Source organism: Schistocerca americana, unplaced genomic scaffold (genome assembly GCF_021461395.2).
Source record: "Schistocerca americana isolate TAMUIC-IGC-003095 unplaced genomic scaffold, iqSchAmer2.1 HiC_scaffold_116, whole genome shotgun sequence".
NCBI classification, from domain to species: Eukaryota; Metazoa; Arthropoda; class Insecta; order Orthoptera; family Acrididae; genus Schistocerca; species Schistocerca americana.
This window is the reverse complement of record NW_025725220.1, coordinates 291,310-307,839: the sequence shown is the minus strand read 5'-3', so window position 1 is coordinate 307,839 and position 16,530 is coordinate 291,310. Positions and strand designations below refer to the sequence as shown.

At 51.8% G+C, this 16,530-nt stretch overlaps 25 non-coding genes across 25 annotated transcripts; 5 read left to right on the top strand and 20 right to left on the bottom strand.

Annotated features, from left to right (window-relative positions):
* Positions 1-39: 39 nt before the first annotated feature.
* On the bottom strand, positions 40-111 carry Trnav-uac. The gene has a single exon. It is a non-coding gene; the product is annotated as a tRNA-Val (tRNA).
* Positions 112-392: 281 nt separating this feature from the next.
* On the bottom strand, positions 393-465 carry Trnam-cau. The gene has a single exon. It is a non-coding gene; the product is annotated as a tRNA-Met (tRNA).
* A 293-nt stretch (positions 466-758) lies between these two features.
* On the bottom strand, positions 759-829 carry Trnag-gcc. Its single transcript has one exon. It is a non-coding gene; the product is annotated as a tRNA-Gly (tRNA).
* A 341-nt stretch (positions 830-1,170) lies between these two features.
* On the top strand, positions 1,171-1,242 carry Trnag-ucc. Its single transcript has one exon. It is a non-coding gene; the product is annotated as a tRNA-Gly (tRNA).
* A 581-nt stretch (positions 1,243-1,823) lies between these two features.
* On the bottom strand, positions 1,824-1,897 carry Trnai-aau. Its single transcript has one exon. It is a non-coding gene; the product is annotated as a tRNA-Ile (tRNA).
* A 198-nt stretch (positions 1,898-2,095) lies between these two features.
* Trnav-uac lies at positions 2,096-2,167 on the bottom strand. The gene has a single exon. It is a non-coding gene; the product is annotated as a tRNA-Val (tRNA).
* A 281-nt stretch (positions 2,168-2,448) lies between these two features.
* Trnam-cau lies at positions 2,449-2,521 on the bottom strand. The gene has a single exon. It is a non-coding gene; the product is annotated as a tRNA-Met (tRNA).
* A 293-nt stretch (positions 2,522-2,814) lies between these two features.
* Positions 2,815-2,885, bottom strand: Trnag-gcc. The gene has a single exon. It is a non-coding gene; the product is annotated as a tRNA-Gly (tRNA).
* Positions 2,886-3,226: 341 nt separating this feature from the next.
* Trnag-ucc lies at positions 3,227-3,298 on the top strand. The gene has a single exon. It is a non-coding gene; the product is annotated as a tRNA-Gly (tRNA).
* A 581-nt stretch (positions 3,299-3,879) lies between these two features.
* On the bottom strand, positions 3,880-3,953 carry Trnai-aau. Its single transcript has one exon. It is a non-coding gene; the product is annotated as a tRNA-Ile (tRNA).
* A 198-nt stretch (positions 3,954-4,151) lies between these two features.
* On the bottom strand, positions 4,152-4,223 carry Trnae-uuc. The gene has a single exon. It is a non-coding gene; the product is annotated as a tRNA-Glu (tRNA).
* Positions 4,224-4,504: 281 nt separating this feature from the next.
* On the bottom strand, positions 4,505-4,577 carry Trnam-cau. The gene has a single exon. It is a non-coding gene; the product is annotated as a tRNA-Met (tRNA).
* Positions 4,578-4,870: 293 nt separating this feature from the next.
* Trnag-gcc lies at positions 4,871-4,941 on the bottom strand. Its single transcript has one exon. It is a non-coding gene; the product is annotated as a tRNA-Gly (tRNA).
* Positions 4,942-5,282: 341 nt separating this feature from the next.
* Positions 5,283-5,354, top strand: Trnag-ucc. Its single transcript has one exon. It is a non-coding gene; the product is annotated as a tRNA-Gly (tRNA).
* A 581-nt stretch (positions 5,355-5,935) lies between these two features.
* Positions 5,936-6,009, bottom strand: Trnai-aau. The gene has a single exon. It is a non-coding gene; the product is annotated as a tRNA-Ile (tRNA).
* A 198-nt stretch (positions 6,010-6,207) lies between these two features.
* Positions 6,208-6,279, bottom strand: Trnae-uuc. Its single transcript has one exon. It is a non-coding gene; the product is annotated as a tRNA-Glu (tRNA).
* A 281-nt stretch (positions 6,280-6,560) lies between these two features.
* Trnam-cau lies at positions 6,561-6,633 on the bottom strand. The gene has a single exon. It is a non-coding gene; the product is annotated as a tRNA-Met (tRNA).
* Positions 6,634-6,926: 293 nt separating this feature from the next.
* Trnag-gcc lies at positions 6,927-6,997 on the bottom strand. The gene has a single exon. It is a non-coding gene; the product is annotated as a tRNA-Gly (tRNA).
* Positions 6,998-7,338: 341 nt separating this feature from the next.
* On the top strand, positions 7,339-7,410 carry Trnag-ucc. The gene has a single exon. It is a non-coding gene; the product is annotated as a tRNA-Gly (tRNA).
* Positions 7,411-14,273: 6,863 nt separating this feature from the next.
* On the bottom strand, positions 14,274-14,345 carry Trnav-uac. The gene has a single exon. It is a non-coding gene; the product is annotated as a tRNA-Val (tRNA).
* A 281-nt stretch (positions 14,346-14,626) lies between these two features.
* Positions 14,627-14,699, bottom strand: Trnam-cau. Its single transcript has one exon. It is a non-coding gene; the product is annotated as a tRNA-Met (tRNA).
* Positions 14,700-14,992: 293 nt separating this feature from the next.
* Trnag-gcc lies at positions 14,993-15,063 on the bottom strand. Its single transcript has one exon. It is a non-coding gene; the product is annotated as a tRNA-Gly (tRNA).
* Positions 15,064-15,404: 341 nt separating this feature from the next.
* Positions 15,405-15,476, top strand: Trnag-ucc. The gene has a single exon. It is a non-coding gene; the product is annotated as a tRNA-Gly (tRNA).
* A 581-nt stretch (positions 15,477-16,057) lies between these two features.
* Positions 16,058-16,131, bottom strand: Trnai-aau. The gene has a single exon. It is a non-coding gene; the product is annotated as a tRNA-Ile (tRNA).
* Positions 16,132-16,329: 198 nt separating this feature from the next.
* Positions 16,330-16,401, bottom strand: Trnae-uuc. The gene has a single exon. It is a non-coding gene; the product is annotated as a tRNA-Glu (tRNA).
* Between the last annotated feature and the right edge of the window lie 129 nt (positions 16,402-16,530).

Genomic DNA, 16,530 nt, shown 5'->3' with positions numbered 1-16,530 from the left:
CAGCTCAAACTTGTCACGATTCGTGTGGAAAAAATTCCGTTCCGGTACCGGGAATCGAACCCGGGCCTCCTGGGTGTAAGCCAGGTATCCCAGCCACTAGACCACACCGGATGCGGCCGTTTCATTCGACCGTTCGTACGGTCGCTTGTCGCATTGTCGCTCTCTTTGCGAGCATCTTTGCACATACTGACTGGCAAGGCGCGCACCTCAAACGTCGCAGAGCAATGCTTTTGGCTTCATGCTCTGCTGGGAGAAGAGGAATAGGGAAGCTGTATGTAGCAATAACAGGAAGTAAACATTTTCCCGCTGAAGCGTTGAAACGTTGTGGATAACAAACAAGAAATAAGTTGGCGCCCTAGCAACAGCACCACCTTCAGTCACAGAAAATTAGATGCCCCGGGTGAGGATCGAACTCACGACCTTAAGATTATGAGACTTACGCGCTGCCTACTGCGCTACCGAGGCAGGCGATCGTTAGACCTTCTGGAATCTTGGTAAGTACCGAATACAAGTGGTAGAGAGTCTGCACTCCCTGGCTCATTTTTTCTGTTGCTACACGTGCATTCACGGCGCGGCAGGCAACTTGCGATGCTAGGCCGACGCCAGTATGTACAATAGCACGCAGGAGTCCAAACGAGCAGTCGTCCGCGCTGCATGATTGGTTCTTTCCACACGGAATCCCGCGGTTCATTCTCATGGCTCACGCAGTTCGAGTGCGAAAGACACGCAGCACCCCTACCGGAGAAAAAACAAAATGATGCATCGGCCGGGAATCGAACCCGGGCCGCCCGCGTGGCAGGCGAGCATTCTACCACTGAACCACCGATGCTCGGGCCAGCGGTACCTTCACGCTGCTTCCCGAGCAGATGTCTCAAGGGAAAGTGGGACTGCCGTCAAGCGCCGTAGCATTCTGTGGAGAAGATGCTGCAGACGCTGAATCCTGCACTGCACTGCTTAAAGATGCCGCCAGAACGCGGTCCTCTGCGTACTCTTGCGTCGCCGGCGCCGACTCTTGCCAAAGGATGCGAAATGTGCGCGGATACGCTGTCCGAATGCGTCTGGATGTGCTCCCCTAGCCTGCCTCGAAATGCGCCTGCCGGGTACGATCACCTTCGGCCGCTGCCGACAGGCGGGAAGCCGACTCAGCGCGGTGGCGGGGCGCTCGCTTGTGCGGTGGTGGTGTAGTGGTCAGCATAGTTGCCTTCCAAGCAGTTGATCCGGGTTCGATTCCCGGCCACCGCAGCAGGCTTTTAATTTCGCGTATGAGTACTTTTGCCACGCGCTCTTAAACTATTGTTTTTTCGCCCTCTTACTCGCTGCATACCAGCCCTTAGTGTGTCTCGACTTGTCTCGACTTTGCTCAGCTGACGCGAGAGCTGACGCTCTCAAATCGGCCTATATCAAAACGACAAGCACGAGAAACGACTGAGAGAGGTAAGGAGAGGCGAGGCGATGGACACACAGCACGCCCCCTTCATTTCACGGTGGCGTCTCCCTGGCCGAATCGGGCTGTAGCTCCGAAAACAAAGGAGAAACAAAAATAGGAAGTAAAACTGCCAATAGTGCCCTGTGTTCCCATGCGCTCACCCGCCCAAGTACTGACAAGGGCCAAAGTTGTTACGCATCGGCAATCGGACATTTTCTTTCATTTTCTGTAACCAGTGTATTCAAGATATTATGGCCATTGCCGAGTGAATGCTGTAGTGCTTCCCGACGAGTCGGGTTCGGATCCTCTGTCAACTTCCACGCAGGGTGATGATCATTTGGTCATCACACTCGCCAGCTGAAATCGGCGCTGCCTTTTCGCAGTAGTAAAAGAGAAGTGGCCCGTGGGGGGATCGAACCCACGACCTTCGCGTTATTAGCACGACGCTCTAACCAACTGAGCTAACGGGCCTCGGCAGATGCAGTTGCTCAGCCCTACGCTGGAATCAGGTGGCATGAAGCCATACACCATTCCTATGGTCGTCGTGTGTCTGCTTCCCTAGTCTATATTCTGCTGACGGTCACGAAACAGTAGCTATATTGCGAGCAGGACGGGAAACGGCCGCTCGGACAGCTCAAACTTGTCACGATTCGTGTGGAAAAAATTCCGTTCCGGTACCGGGAATCGAACCCGGGCCTCCTGGGTGTAAGCCAGGTATCCCAGCCACTAGACCACACCGGATGCGGCCGTTTCATTCGACCGTTCGTACGGTCGCTTGTCGCATTGTCGCTCTCTTTGCGAGCATCTTTGCACATACTGACTGGCAAGGCGCGCACCTCAAACGTCGCAGAGCAATGCTTTTGGCTTCATGCTCTGCTGGGAGAAGAGGAATAGGGAAGCTGTATGTAGCAATAACAGGAAGTAAACATTTTCCCGCTGAAGCGTTGAAACGTTGTGGATAACAAACAAGAAATAAGTTGGCGCCCTAGCAACAGCACCACCTTCAGTCACAGAAAATTAGATGCCCCGGGTGAGGATCGAACTCACGACCTTAAGATTATGAGACTTACGCGCTGCCTACTGCGCTACCGAGGCAGGCGATCGTTAGACCTTCTGGAATCTTGGTAAGTACCGAATACAAGTGGTAGAGAGTCTGCACTCCCTGGCTCATTTTTTCTGTTGCTACACGTGCATTCACGGCGCGGCAGGCAACTTGCGATGCTAGGCCGACGCCAGTATGTACAATAGCACGCAGGAGTCCAAACGAGCAGTCGTCCGCGCTGCATGATTGGTTCTTTCCACACGGAATCCCGCGGTTCATTCTCATGGCTCACGCAGTTCGAGTGCGAAAGACACGCAGCACCCCTACCGGAGAAAAAACAAAATGATGCATCGGCCGGGAATCGAACCCGGGCCGCCCGCGTGGCAGGCGAGCATTCTACCACTGAACCACCGATGCTCGGGCCAGCGGTACCTTCACGCTGCTTCCCGAGCAGATGTCTCAAGGGAAAGTGGGACTGCCGTCAAGCGCCGTAGCATTCTGTGGAGAAGATGCTGCAGACGCTGAATCCTGCACTGCACTGCTTAAAGATGCCGCCAGAACGCGGTCCTCTGCGTACTCTTGCGTCGCCGGCGCCGACTCTTGCCAAAGGATGCGAAATGTGCGCGGATACGCTGTCCGAATGCGTCTGGATGTGCTCCCCTAGCCTGCCTCGAAATGCGCCTGCCGGGTACGATCACCTTCGGCCGCTGCCGACAGGCGGGAAGCCGACTCAGCGCGGTGGCGGGGCGCTCGCTTGTGCGGTGGTGGTGTAGTGGTCAGCATAGTTGCCTTCCAAGCAGTTGATCCGGGTTCGATTCCCGGCCACCGCAGCAGGCTTTTAATTTCGCGTATGAGTACTTTTGCCACGCGCTCTTAAACTATTGTTTTTTCGCCCTCTTACTCGCTGCATACCAGCCCTTAGTGTGTCTCGACTTGTCTCGACTTTGCTCAGCTGACGCGAGAGCTGACGCTCTCAAATCGGCCTATATCAAAACGACAAGCACGAGAAACGACTGAGAGAGGTAAGGAGAGGCGAGGCGATGGACACACAGCACGCCCCCTTCATTTCACGGTGGCGTCTCCCTGGCCGAATCGGGCTGTAGCTCCGAAAACAAAGGAGAAACAAAAATAGGAAGTAAAACTGCCAATAGTGCCCTGTGTTCCCATGCGCTCACCCGCCCAAGTACTGACAAGGGCCAAAGTTGTTACGCATCGGCAATCGGACATTTTCTTTCATTTTCTGTAACCAGTGTATTCAAGATATTATGGCCATTGCCGAGTGAATGCTGTAGTGCTTCCCGACGAGTCGGGTTCGGATCCTCTGTCAACTTCCACGCAGGGTGATGATCATTTGGTCATCACACTCGCCAGCTGAAATCGGCGCTGCCTTTTCGCAGTAGTAAAAGAGAAGTGGCCCGTGGGGGGATCGAACCCACGACCTTCGCGTTATTAGCACGACGCTCTAACCAACTGAGCTAACGGGCCTCGGCAGATGCAGTTGCTCAGCCCTACGCTGGAATCAGGTGGCATGAAGCCATACACCATTCCTATGGTCGTCGTGTGTCTGCTTCCCTAGTCTATATTCTGCTGACGGTCACGAAACAGTAGCTATATTGCGAGCAGGACGGGAAACGGCCGCTCGGACAGCTCAAACTTGTCACGATTCGTGTGGAAAAAATTCCGTTCCGGTACCGGGAATCGAACCCGGGCCTCCTGGGTGAAAGCCAGGTATCCCAGCCACTAGACCACACCGGATGCGGCCGTTTCATTCGACCGTTCGTACGGTCGCTTGTCGCATTGTCGCTCTCTTTGCGAGCATCTTTGCACATACTGACTGGCAAGGCGCGCACCTCAAACGTCGCAGAGCAATGCTTTTGGCTTCATGCTCTGCTGGGAGAAGAGGAATAGGGAAGCTGTATGTAGCAATAACAGGAAGTAAACATTTTCCCGCTGAAGCGTTGAAACGTTGTGGATAACAAACAAGAAATAAGTTGGCGCCCTAGCAACAGCACCACCTTCAGTCACAGAAAATTAGATGCCCCGGGTGAGGATCGAACTCACGACCTTAAGATTATGAGACTTACGCGCTGCCTACTGCGCTACCGAGGCAGGCGATCGTTAGACCTTCTGGAATCTTGGTAAGTACCGAATACAAGTGGTAGAGAGTCTGCACTCCCTGGCTCATTTTTTCTGTTGCTACACGTGCATTCACGGCGCGGCAGGCAACTTGCGATGCTAGGCCGACGCCAGTATGTACAATAGCACGCAGGAGTCCAAACGAGCAGTCGTCCGCGCTGCATGATTGGTTCTTTCCACACGGAATCCCGCGGTTCATTCTCATGGCTCACGCAGTTCGAGTGCGAAAGACACGCAGCACCCCTACCGGAGAAAAAACAAAATGATGCATCGGCCGGGAATCGAACCCGGGCCGCCCGCGTGGCAGGCGAGCATTCTACCACTGAACCACCGATGCTCGGGCCAGCGGTACCTTCACGCTGCTTCCCGAGCAGATGTCTCAAGGGAAAGTGGGACTGCCGTCAAGCGCCGTAGCATTCTGTGGAGAAGATGCTGCAGACGCTGAATCCTGCACTGCACTGCTTAAAGATGCCGCCAGAACGCGGTCCTCTGCGTACTCTTGCGTCGCCGGCGCCGACTCTTGCCAAAGGATGCGAAATGTGCGCGGATACGCTGTCCGAATGCGTCTGGATGTGCTCCCCTAGCCTGCCTCGAAATGCGCCTGCCGGGTACGATCACCTTCGGCCGCTGCCGACAGGCGGGAAGCCGACTCAGCGCGGTGGCGGGGCGCTCGCTTGTGCGGTGGTGGTGTAGTGGTCAGCATAGTTGCCTTCCAAGCAGTTGATCCGGGTTCGATTCCCGGCCACCGCAGCAGGCTTTTAATTTCGCGTATGAGTACTTTTGCCACGCGCTCTTAAACTATTGTTTTTTCGCCCTCTTACTCGCTGCATACCAGCCCTTAGTGTGTCTCGACTTGTCTCGACTTTGCTCAGCTGACGCGAGAGCTGACGCTCTCAAATCGGCCTATATCAAAACGACAAGCACGAGAAACGACTGAGAGAGGTAAGGAGAGGCGAGGCGATGGACACACAGCACGCCCCCTTCATTTCACGGTGGCGTCTCCCTGGCCGAATCGGGCTGTAGCTCCGAAAACAAAGGAGAAACAAAAATAGGAAGTAAAACTGCCAATAGTGCCCTGTGTTCCCATGCGCTCACCCGCCCAAGTACTGACAAGGGCCAAAGTTGTTACGCATCGGCAATCGGACATTTTCTTTCATTTTCTGTAACCAGTGTATTCAAGATATTATGGCCATTGCCGAGTGAATGCTGTAGTGCTTCCCGACGAGTCGGGTTCGGATCCTCTGTCAACTTCCACGCAGGGTGATGATCATTTGGTCATCACACTCGCCAGCTGAAATCGGCGCTGCCTTTTCGCAGTAGTAAAAGAGAAGTGGCCCGTGGGGGGATCGAACCCACGACCTTCGCGTTATTAGCACGACGCTCTAACCAACTGAGCTAACGGGCCTCGGCAGATGCAGTTGCTCAGCCCTACGCTGGAATCAGGTGGCATGAAGCCATACACCATTCCTATGGTCGTCGTGTGTCTGCTTCCCTAGTCTATATTCTGCTGACGGTCACGAAACAGTAGCTATATTGCGAGCAGGACGGGAAACGGCCGCTCGGACAGCTCAAACTTGTCACGATTCGTGTGGAAAAAATTCCGTTCCGGTACCGGGAATCGAACCCGGGCCTCCTGGGTGAAAGCCAGGTATCCCAGCCACTAGACCACACCGGATGCGGCCGTTTCATTCGACCGTTCGTACGGTCGCTTGTCGCATTGTCGCTCTCTTTGCGAGCATCTTTGCACATACTGACTGGCAAGGCGCGCACCTCAAACGTCGCAGAGCAATGCTTTTGGCTTCATGCTCTGCTGGGAGAAGAGGAATAGGGAAGCTGTATGTAGCAATAACAGGAAGTAAACATTTTCCCGCTGAAGCGTTGAAACGTTGTGGATAACAAACAAGAAATAAGTTGGCGCCCTAGCAACAGCACCACCTTCAGTCACAGAAAATTAGATGCCCCGGGTGAGGATCGAACTCACGACCTTAAGATTATGAGACTTACGCGCTGCCTACTGCGCTACCGAGGCAGGCGATCGTTAGACCTTCTGGAATCTTGGTAAGTACCGAATACAAGTGGTAGAGAGTCTGCACTCCCTGGCTCATTTTTTCTGTTGCTACACGTGCATTCACGGCGCGGCAGGCAACTTGCGATGCTAGGCCGACGCCAGTATGTACAATAGCACGCAGGAGTCCAAACGAGCAGTCGTCCGCGCTGCATGATTGGTTCTTTCCACACGGAATCCCGCGGTTCATTCTCATGGCTCACGCAGTTCGAGTGCGAAAGACACGCAGCACCCCTACCGGAGAAAAAACAAAATGATGCATCGGCCGGGAATCGAACCCGGGCCGCCCGCGTGGCAGGCGAGCATTCTACCACTGAACCACCGATGCTCGGGCCAGCGGTACCTTCACGCTGCTTCCCGAGCAGATGTCTCAAGGGAAAGTGGGACTGCCGTCAAGCGCCGTAGCATTCTGTGGAGAAGATGCTGCAGACGCTGAATCCTGCACTGCACTGCTTAAAGATGCCGCCAGAACGCGGTCCTCTGCGTACTCTTGCGTCGCCGGCGCCGACTCTTGCCAAAGGATGCGAAATGTGCGCGGATACGCTGTCCGAATGCGTCTGGATGTGCTCCCCTAGCCTGCCTCGAAATGCGCCTGCCGGGTACGATCACCTTCGGCCGCTGCCGACAGGCGGGAAGCCGACTCAGCGCGGTGGCGGGGCGCTCGCTTGTGCGGTGGTGGTGTAGTGGTCAGCATAGTTGCCTTCCAAGCAGTTGATCCGGGTTCGATTCCCGGCCACCGCAGCAGGCTTTTAATTTCGCGTATGAGTACTTTTGCCACGCGCTCTTAAACTATTGTTTTTTCGCCCTCTTACTCGCTGCATACCAGCCCTTAGTGTGTCTCGACTTGTCTCGACTTTGCTCAGCTGACGCGAGAGCTGACGCTCTCAAATCGGCCTATATCAAAACGACAAGCACGAGAAACGACTGAGAGAGGTAAGGAGAGGCGAGGCGATGGACACACAGCACGCCCCCTTCATTTCACGGTGGCGTCTCCCTGGCCGAATCGGGCTGTAGCTCCGAAAACAAAGGAGAAACAAAAATAGGAAGTAAAACTGCCAATAGTGCCCTGTGTTCCCATGCGCTCACCCGCCCAAGTACTGACAAGGGCCAAAGTTGTTACGCATCGGCAATCGGACATTTTCTTTCATTTTCTGTAACCAGTGTATTCAAGATATTATGGCCATTGCCGAGTGAATGCTGTAGTGCTTCCCGACGAGTCGGGTTCGGATCCTCTGTCAACTTCCACGCAGGGTGATGATCATTTGGTCATCACACTCGCCAGCTGAAATCGGCGCTGCCTTTTCGCAGTAGTAAAAGAGAAGTGGCCCGTGGGGGGATCGAACCCACGACCTTCGCGTTATTAGCACGACGCTCTAACCAACTTTTTTTTTTTTTTTTTTTTTTTTTTTTTTTTTTTTTTTTTTTTTTTTTTTTTTTTTTTTGGGCCTCCCATCTCCCCATACAGCCCATCCATTCGCTCACCTTTTTTGCCTTCTTCGGCTAGCTTCGATGCTATACTCTTGTTATGCTGTTTCACTGTGGTTAGTTTGAAATGTGTAGTTGATATATTTTGATTCCTTTTTGTTTGAAGTGATATTGAAATTTTTTTTATTGTTGTTTTTGTTTTATTTTTGTTTTTTTTTGTGGTTTTTTGTTTGTTGTTTTTTTTTATTTTTTTTTCTGTTATTATTGTTTATTTGATTTTACTGCATGCGGAGTTGCAGGTTGCCGACGTCATTCAAAGCTCGTCTTCTCGATAGTTTGTTATGCCTTTGGCATCCCCAAGCGATGGCTTGGACTAGTCTGATATATTCCAGTTTTGCTGTGTGGTTTCCCAAGTCTCCTTCTCTTAGCTCCGAACGACTAAGCCGCCGAAAACTGCGCTCTGCATACGAATGGGGAAAAGAGAAATGATGAAATCCATGTTGCTGCGGAATGATTTGAAGAAGAAGGAAAGAAAAATTGAAGAAATAAATCCTGTTTCATCTTCCCTCGTCGACGTCAAATAAATAAAGAAGCAAGTAATGTTCGCAGTTGAGTGAAACGGATACATCTTCCATGTAAGTTTGCAAACATAAAACATAAACGAAAAACCCAGTGGACACCACGTCCAAACGAATGGTCAGCTTCACCATCCATGTTGGGAGAATGTAAATCAACTTCCTGCTGAATTAACGGAGACGAAGGGCTAGGTTAAACAAGACAGTTAAAACACCAAGCATGATCATTCCCAATCAGTGACTACTGCAGACACCATGAATGTCGACTTTGTTCCTTTTCTTCTTTTTCGTTGTTTCATTGTTTTCGTGGGACATATTTGTTTTTTTTTTTATTTGAAATTTATTTATTTAGATTTTCATTTATATTTGATAAGGTGGATGTATACGTGGCCGTGGAAGAAACCTGACTGAATTCGTTTACAGGGTCGTGATTTGGAGCGCTAAGATATAATTTGCAAACTTTTGCCTATGTTTGACATCCTGCATTAGCAGTTGTGCCTGTGTGGCGAGGTATAATCTGTAGTCCAGGTATGAACGCCTCTCCTGGGCGCCAAGTAAGTAACATAGTGTGTGTCCAGCCAACCACGTCCAGGTGTTTGCCTTGGTTGTGGGGTAGTACGCGTCGTCGGGTTGGAGCACGGACGTAAGAGAGATGTGCCGTCGTGCCGTGCGGCAGATCAAAGCCATGGTCATTCTACACCATTCCCAAATAAGACTGTTCGCACCACAAACACATCTGTGTTGCAAAGTGTCGACAAGGCCGCACTCCCTACATTTGTCAGTAGCTGACAAATGTATTTTATGAAGTTTTTCGGCTGTGGGTAGAGTTTCATTAACAACTTTATACCACAGTGATCGAGTACCGGTATCTAGCACTTTGTTATGTATAGTCTTCCAGATTAGAGCCCAGTCTTTAGAGGGATACTTCAGTTCCATGCGGTTGACCCTGCCTGTGTCGTTCAGTAGCCGGTAGAGGTGGGCAGTGGTAAGGTCACGTAGCGGAACTCTCGATTTCATTTGGAGATAACTACTTTCTAAAAGAAACATCCTAATGTGGTTTGCTTTGAAATGCGTTTCCCGAAGGTTGATGGGGATGTGCATAGTCTGAGGCTGAAATGTGCGTATGGCCATACTCAGCGCGCTGTCAGGATATTCGTGGCAGAGCTGCAGTGTACGCCGGATCAAGAGTGCCTTACATTTCGTTTGAACATCCGTCAGGCCGAGGCCGCCTTTGTCTGGTGGGAGAGTGATGACATTGATGCCCACCTTGAAGATGTCACCCCTCCAGATGTACCAACCTACTGCCGACATAATTTTCCTCGCAACACTGTCGACCACAGGAAGTATTTGCCCGACATACCAAATTTTCGAGAGAATTATGGTATTAACGAAATGAACTCTCTGCAATAAGTCCTGTTCTCTGCCTTTATGATGCTGTAAGCAGCCCCGAGACATAGCCAAAAGATGTTTCCAATTGTCTACCGTTGTTCGTAGGGGGCAACTGCTCATCTTGATACCAAGAAGTTTGAGAGTCGCACATCTTCTGTACGGCAAAGGGGCGTCTGTGCGAAATCCACTGCCTATAGGCAGGAGGCAAGTCTTTCCATAGTTTAGCTGAGAACCGGATGCTCGCTCGTAATCGGTGATACTATTCCTAACTGCCGTGAGGTCTTGTTCCGAACGCACAATGACACCCACATCGTCGGCGTACGCAATGCATTTGAGGGTGCTGGAATACAGGTTTAAACCTTGAAGGTTACAATTCAGCATCCTTACAAGTGGCTCAATTGCGATCACGAAGAGACACATGGACATGGGACAGCCCTGTCTGATTGACCGCTGAATCGGAATCCGCCGGGTGAATTGACCATTGACGATGATCTGAGAAGTGGCCGAGGTGTACATGTTGCTGACCATTGCAGTAAAGCCGTCACCAAATCCTAAGTGGTTCATGGTGTGGAAGAGGTAGCGATGCAGGATCCGATCAAAGGCCTGACATTGATCTAAAGCCAAGATTGCTGCTTCCGGGCGTGTGATTGCAGTAAACGAAATGAGCTCCCTGTAATCTGCAAGACATTTAAAGATCGTGCGGCCCGGGACCGCTGCTGCCTGGCTGTGATGTATAATTTTTGCAAGGACATGTTTAAGTCTACCTGCTATGACGCGGGCCACAATCTTGTAGTCAGAGTTCAACAGGGAGATAGGGCGGAATTTGGCAATATCCTGATGGGGGTATTCTTTTGGGACCAAAACGATCAGGCTGTCATTGAAACCATCTGGTAACTGTTGGCCGGCGCGCAGTTCATTGCAGATGCAAACAAAACAATGTTCGAGGAGGTCCCAGAACTGCTTATAAAATTCAATCGGCAGACCATCAATGCCGGGCGATTTGTTGGCCTGAGCCCTGCTCAGTGCCTCCCGAATCTCCACCGCGGTGACATCACTGATCAACAATTGCCTGTCGTCCTCATCGAGCGTTGTCGGAAGATACGCATGCATCGCCGCGATTGCCGCATCATCGGCTGGTTGTGCCCTGTACAGTCGCCCGTAGTAGTCCGTTATAGACTCCTTAATTTCAGCCTGGGTCGTCACAAAGGTACCGTCTTCAGTTCGTAAGCGGGTAATCAATTTTTGTCGTGCGCGGCGTTTCTCTGTCCCTAGGTGGAAGGCGGATGGTTGTTCGTCAGAAGTGCCGGCACTATCTCGCGAACGGATTTTAACGCCTTCCATTTGCCTGCGTTTGAGGAGCGTCAACTTTGATTTGATCCGTTTAATCTGAAGAAATTGTTCCTGCGTGACATGTGCTTCAGAATACAAGTCACGGAGACAGCGAAAATAAAATTCAAACGTCTCTTTCTGCATCCGGCCCCTGTCAGAACTGTACGCCTTCAAACAACGAATAAGCCTAGGTTTTGCACAACGGCACCACCACTGCGTTACCGATGGGAATGTTGGTCGTCGACGTAAACAAATTTCCCAGGCTTCATGTAGACGATCTCGTAACTCCTGTTCCCTGAGAATACTGACGTTAAGTTTCCATCCTGTCCGACCACGGAAAGTTTGCTGGCGCGCCATACGAATGATACAATGGTAAGCTAAATGGTCGGAAAAATACAGGGGCCATGTTTCCGAGGAAGATACCCGCTCACGCAGGTTTTTCCCCACGTAGATCCTGTCGAGGCGGCTGGCCATTTGTGCAGTATGGTACGTGAAGCACCGTTGTTCCCCGTGTGTGATTTCCCACGTATCCTCCAGCTCTAATTGACGTACTGTTTCGCCGAGAGCGGCACATCCATTAAAGTTCGGCCATTGGTCCTTGGGCTTCAAAACACAATTAAAATCGCCTCCGATAACCACGTCCTCCCGGCTGCGGCGCAAAAGATATAATAAGTCAGTGGCAAAGAACTGAGCTCGTCTCGTTCTATTCTGATTCCCGGAAGGGGCATATACATTAACAAATCTAATGCCGTTGATAAGGCACGCTATACCCCTGCCATTTTCGAGTCGTTCAACGTCGGAGACGGCCACGCCCACTTTGGTTAATAGAGCGGTACCTGAAGAACTGTCTGGGGTGGTGTTTTTGAGTAATTGGTAGCCAGGAATGTCAGGCTGAAATTTATCATCGACCTCCTGCAACAGCACAATATCAGCATCGCAGCTGTATAAATAATCACGAAAGCTAGAGAGCTTCTGTACAGAAGTAATTCTATTAACGTTAATTGTAGCTAACTTATAATCCTGGTAGGACGGCATGAACTGCTAAATGTTGGCAGAAAGAGAAAAAAGCAAAGTAGATACGCAGAAGCACAGAAAATTATAACCTTTAGTAGGTATCAGATAGGTAATCATCGTCCCCCGTCGGGTGTTTTGAGACAGGTCGTGTCGTACTTAAGTCGCCGACCGGTAATGCGGGTAAATTTCCTGGAGATGGCCCTACCACAGACAGGCTCTGGTCCATTATTACATCGTCAGTGTCATCTGCCCAATTGACCACATGAACAGCGGCCACCTCGCCAATTGAGTCCTGATCATTTTGAGATTGATGTTCGGGGGTATCCCTGAGGTCCTCACGAGGGTTCTGTTCCTCGGTCGCAGCGACCTGGCCGTCACCATCGGGGTGGGGCACGGAGACGTCCGAGACCTGTGGGGTCTCATGCAGCGGCTGTTCAGTGGGGCGGTCAAGAGAGCCGTCAGGCAAGGAACGGGCAATTTGCGCCCCTTTCTCACGCAAAGGTGGTGCGGTGTGGGCGGCATCCTTGTGGGCGATCCTCCTTTTCTTGTGTTTCTTGGGAGAAGTTTCGACTCTTTGAAGTGCTGCAGCCGACGAGGAAGAAGTGCAGTCCTGTGCAGGAGGAAGCGCATTCTGAACTGAAATGGGATCCATATTGCTGTTAACGTGGCGACCAGTGTGATCTTCCTGGGAGTTAGCAACCTCTTGGTGGCCGTCTAAAGACGGAACCGCCGGGATGCTACTGGCCACCGGTACGTCTGTAGTAGGAACAGCGATGCCGTCCAGACTGGAAGTATCCATGGGCGTATCTAGAACAGTGTCCGAAGCCCTGGGATCTGTGACCACGTCAGGTTGCACCGCCGCGGCCGTGGTCGAGCGGACTGCCGCTACATATGTGAGAGGCAGTGTCGACATCCTGGTAGTTTCCGTCCTTTCGCCAGGTGGTAATTGCGTCACTCGTCGCTGCATACACTGAGCGCGAACGTGATCAGTGGCACCACAACCTGCACAAGTCCTAGGTTGACCGTCGTACATAACGATCGCCCTGTATCCACAAATAGTGAGATATGACGGGATGTGTCTCTTCAACTCTATCTTGACCTGACGAACACCATTCAAAACAGGGACTTTGAAAGACAACCACTTTTCGGCAACATTGCTAATGACTTTACCATAGCTGTCCAAAGCAGCGTTGATGTGTTCCGCTGGGACTTCAAACGGCAGTTCGAATATTCGAACGGTGCGGACACCAAACCCTGCATGAGACACGAGAACCTCTCCAACATTCCCATCACAATGCTTAAACTTCAAACGACCACTACAAGAGTCAATGATTTGGTCACAGATTTCGGCAGATTTAAACTTTATATAGGCGGTGCTGCTAACTATCGATAAATGGACTCCAAGAATGTCATCAAAGGACCGTTTCAAAGCTTCCTCAATCCACGATTCTAATTCAAACGATTTTGGTCGTGCATAGTTTGAATCAAACACAAACTTCAAAGTATCCCGTCGTGTTAATTGACTCATGTTGGAATCCTACACATATTCCACACAATAACACGTTACTGTTTACAGCAAGGGCGGCACTCACCACAACAGCCAGCAGCAGCGGCGACGTAAGCACCACACGTCCGCTCACCACGGCCGCCGAGGGCCGACTGAGCTAACGGGCCTCGGCAGATGCAGTTGCTCAGCCCTACGCTGGAATCAGGTGGCATGAAGCCATACACCATTCCTATGGTCGTCGTGTGTCTGCTTCCCTAGTCTATATTCTGCTGACGGTCACGAAACAGTAGCTATATTGCGAGCAGGACGGGAAACGGCCGCTCGGACAGCTCAAACTTGTCACGATTCGTGTGGAAAAAATTCCGTTCCGGTACCGGGAATCGAACCCGGGCCTCCTGGGTGTAAGCCAGGTATCCCAGACACTAGACCACACCGGATGCGGCCGTTTCATTCGACCGTTCGTACGGTCGCTTGTCGCATTGTCGCTCTCTTTGCGAGCATCTTTGCACATACTGACTGGCAAGGCGCGCACCTCAAACGTCGCAGAGCAATGCTTTTGGCTTCATGCTCTGCTGGGAGAAGAGGAATAGGGAAGCTGTATGTAGCAATAACAGGAAGTAAACATTTTCCCGCTGAAGCGTTGAAACGTTGTGGATAACAAACAAGAAATAAGTTGGCGCCCTAGCAACAGCACCACCTTCAGTCACAGAAAATTAGATGCCCCGGGTGAGGATCGAACTCACGACCTTAAGATTATGAGACTTACGCGCTGCCTACTGCGCTACCGAGGCAGGCGATCGTTAGACCTTCTGGAATCTTGGTAAGTACCGAATACAAGTGGTAGAGAGTCTGCACTCCCTGGCTCATTTTTTCTGTTGCTACACGTGCATTCACGGCGCGGCAGGCAACTTGCGATGCTAGGCCGACGCCAGTATGTACAATAGCACGCAGGAGTCCAAACGAGCAGTCGTCCGCGCTGCATGATTGGTTCTTTCCACACGGAATCCCGCGGTTCATTCTCATGGCTCACGCAGTTCGAGTGCGAAAGACACGCAGCACCCCTACCGGAGAAAAAACAAAATGATGCATCGGCCGGGAATCGAACCCGGGCCGCCCGCGTGGCAGGCGAGCATTCTACCACTGAACCACCGATGCTCGGGCCAGCGGTACCTTCACGCTGCTTCCCGAGCAGATGTCTCAAGGGAAAGTGGGACTGCCGTCAAGCGCCGTAGCATTCTGTGGAGAAGATGCTGCAGACGCTGAATCCTGCACTGCACTGCTTAAAGATGCCGCCAGAACGCGGTCCTCTGCGTACTCTTGCGTCGCCGGCGCCGACTCTTGCCAAAGGATGCGAAATGTGCGCGGATACGCTGTCCGAATGCGTCTGGATGTGCTCCCCTAGCCTGCCTCGAAATGCGCCTGCCGGGTACGATCACCTTCGGCCGCTGCCGACAGGCGGGAAGCCGACTCAGCGCGGTGGCGGGGCGCTCGCTTGTGCGGTGGTGGTGTAGTGGTCAGCATAGTTGCCTTCCAAGCAGTTGATCCGGGTTCGATTCCCGGCCACCGCAGCAGGCTTTTAATTTCGCGTATGAGTACTTTTGCCACGCGCTCTTAAACTATTGTTTTTTCGCCCTCTTACTCGCTGCATACCAGCCCTTAGTGTGTCTCGACTTGTCTCGACTTTGCTCAGCTGACGCGAGAGCTGACGCTCTCAAATCGGCCTATATCAAAACGACAAGCACGAGAAACGACTGAGAGAGGTAAGGAGAGGCGAGGCGATGGACACACAGCACGCCCCCTTCATTTCACGGTGGCGTCTCCCTGGCCGAATCGGGCTGTAGCTCCGAAAACAAAGGAGAAACAAAAATAGGAAGTAAAACTGCCAATAGTGCCCTGTGTTCCCATGCGCTCACCCGCCCAAGTACTGACAAGGGCCAAAGTTGTTACGCATCGGCAATCGGACATTTTCTTTCATTTTCTGTAACCAGTGTATTCAAGATATTATGGCCATTGCCGAGTGAATGCTGTAGTGCTTCCCGACGAGTCGGGTTCGGATCCTCTGTCAACTTCCACGCAGGGTGATGATCATTTGGTCATCACACTCGCCAGCTGAAATCGGCGCTGCCTTTTCGCAGTAGTAAAAGAGAAGTGGCCCGTGGGGGGATCGAACCCACGACCTTCGCGTTATTAGCACGACGCTCTAACCAACTGAGCTAACGGGCCTCGGCAGATGCAGTTGCTCAGCCCTACGCTGGAATCAGGTGGCATGAAGCCATACACCATTCCTATGGTCGTCGTGTGTCTGCTTCCCTAGTCTATATTCTGCTGACGGTCACGAAACAGTAGCTATATTGCGAGCAGGACGGGAAACGGCCGCTCGGACAGCTCAAACTTGTCACGATTCGTGTGGAAAAAATTCCGTTCCGGTACCGGGAATCGAACCCGGGCCTCCTGGGTGAAAGCCAGGTATCCCAGCCACTAGACCACACCGGATGCGGCCGTTTCATTCGACCGTTCGTACGGTCGCTTGTCGCATTGTCGCTCTCTTTGCGAGCATCTTTGCACATACTGACTGGCAAGGCGCGCACCTCAAACGTCGCAGAGCAATGCTTTTGGCTTCAT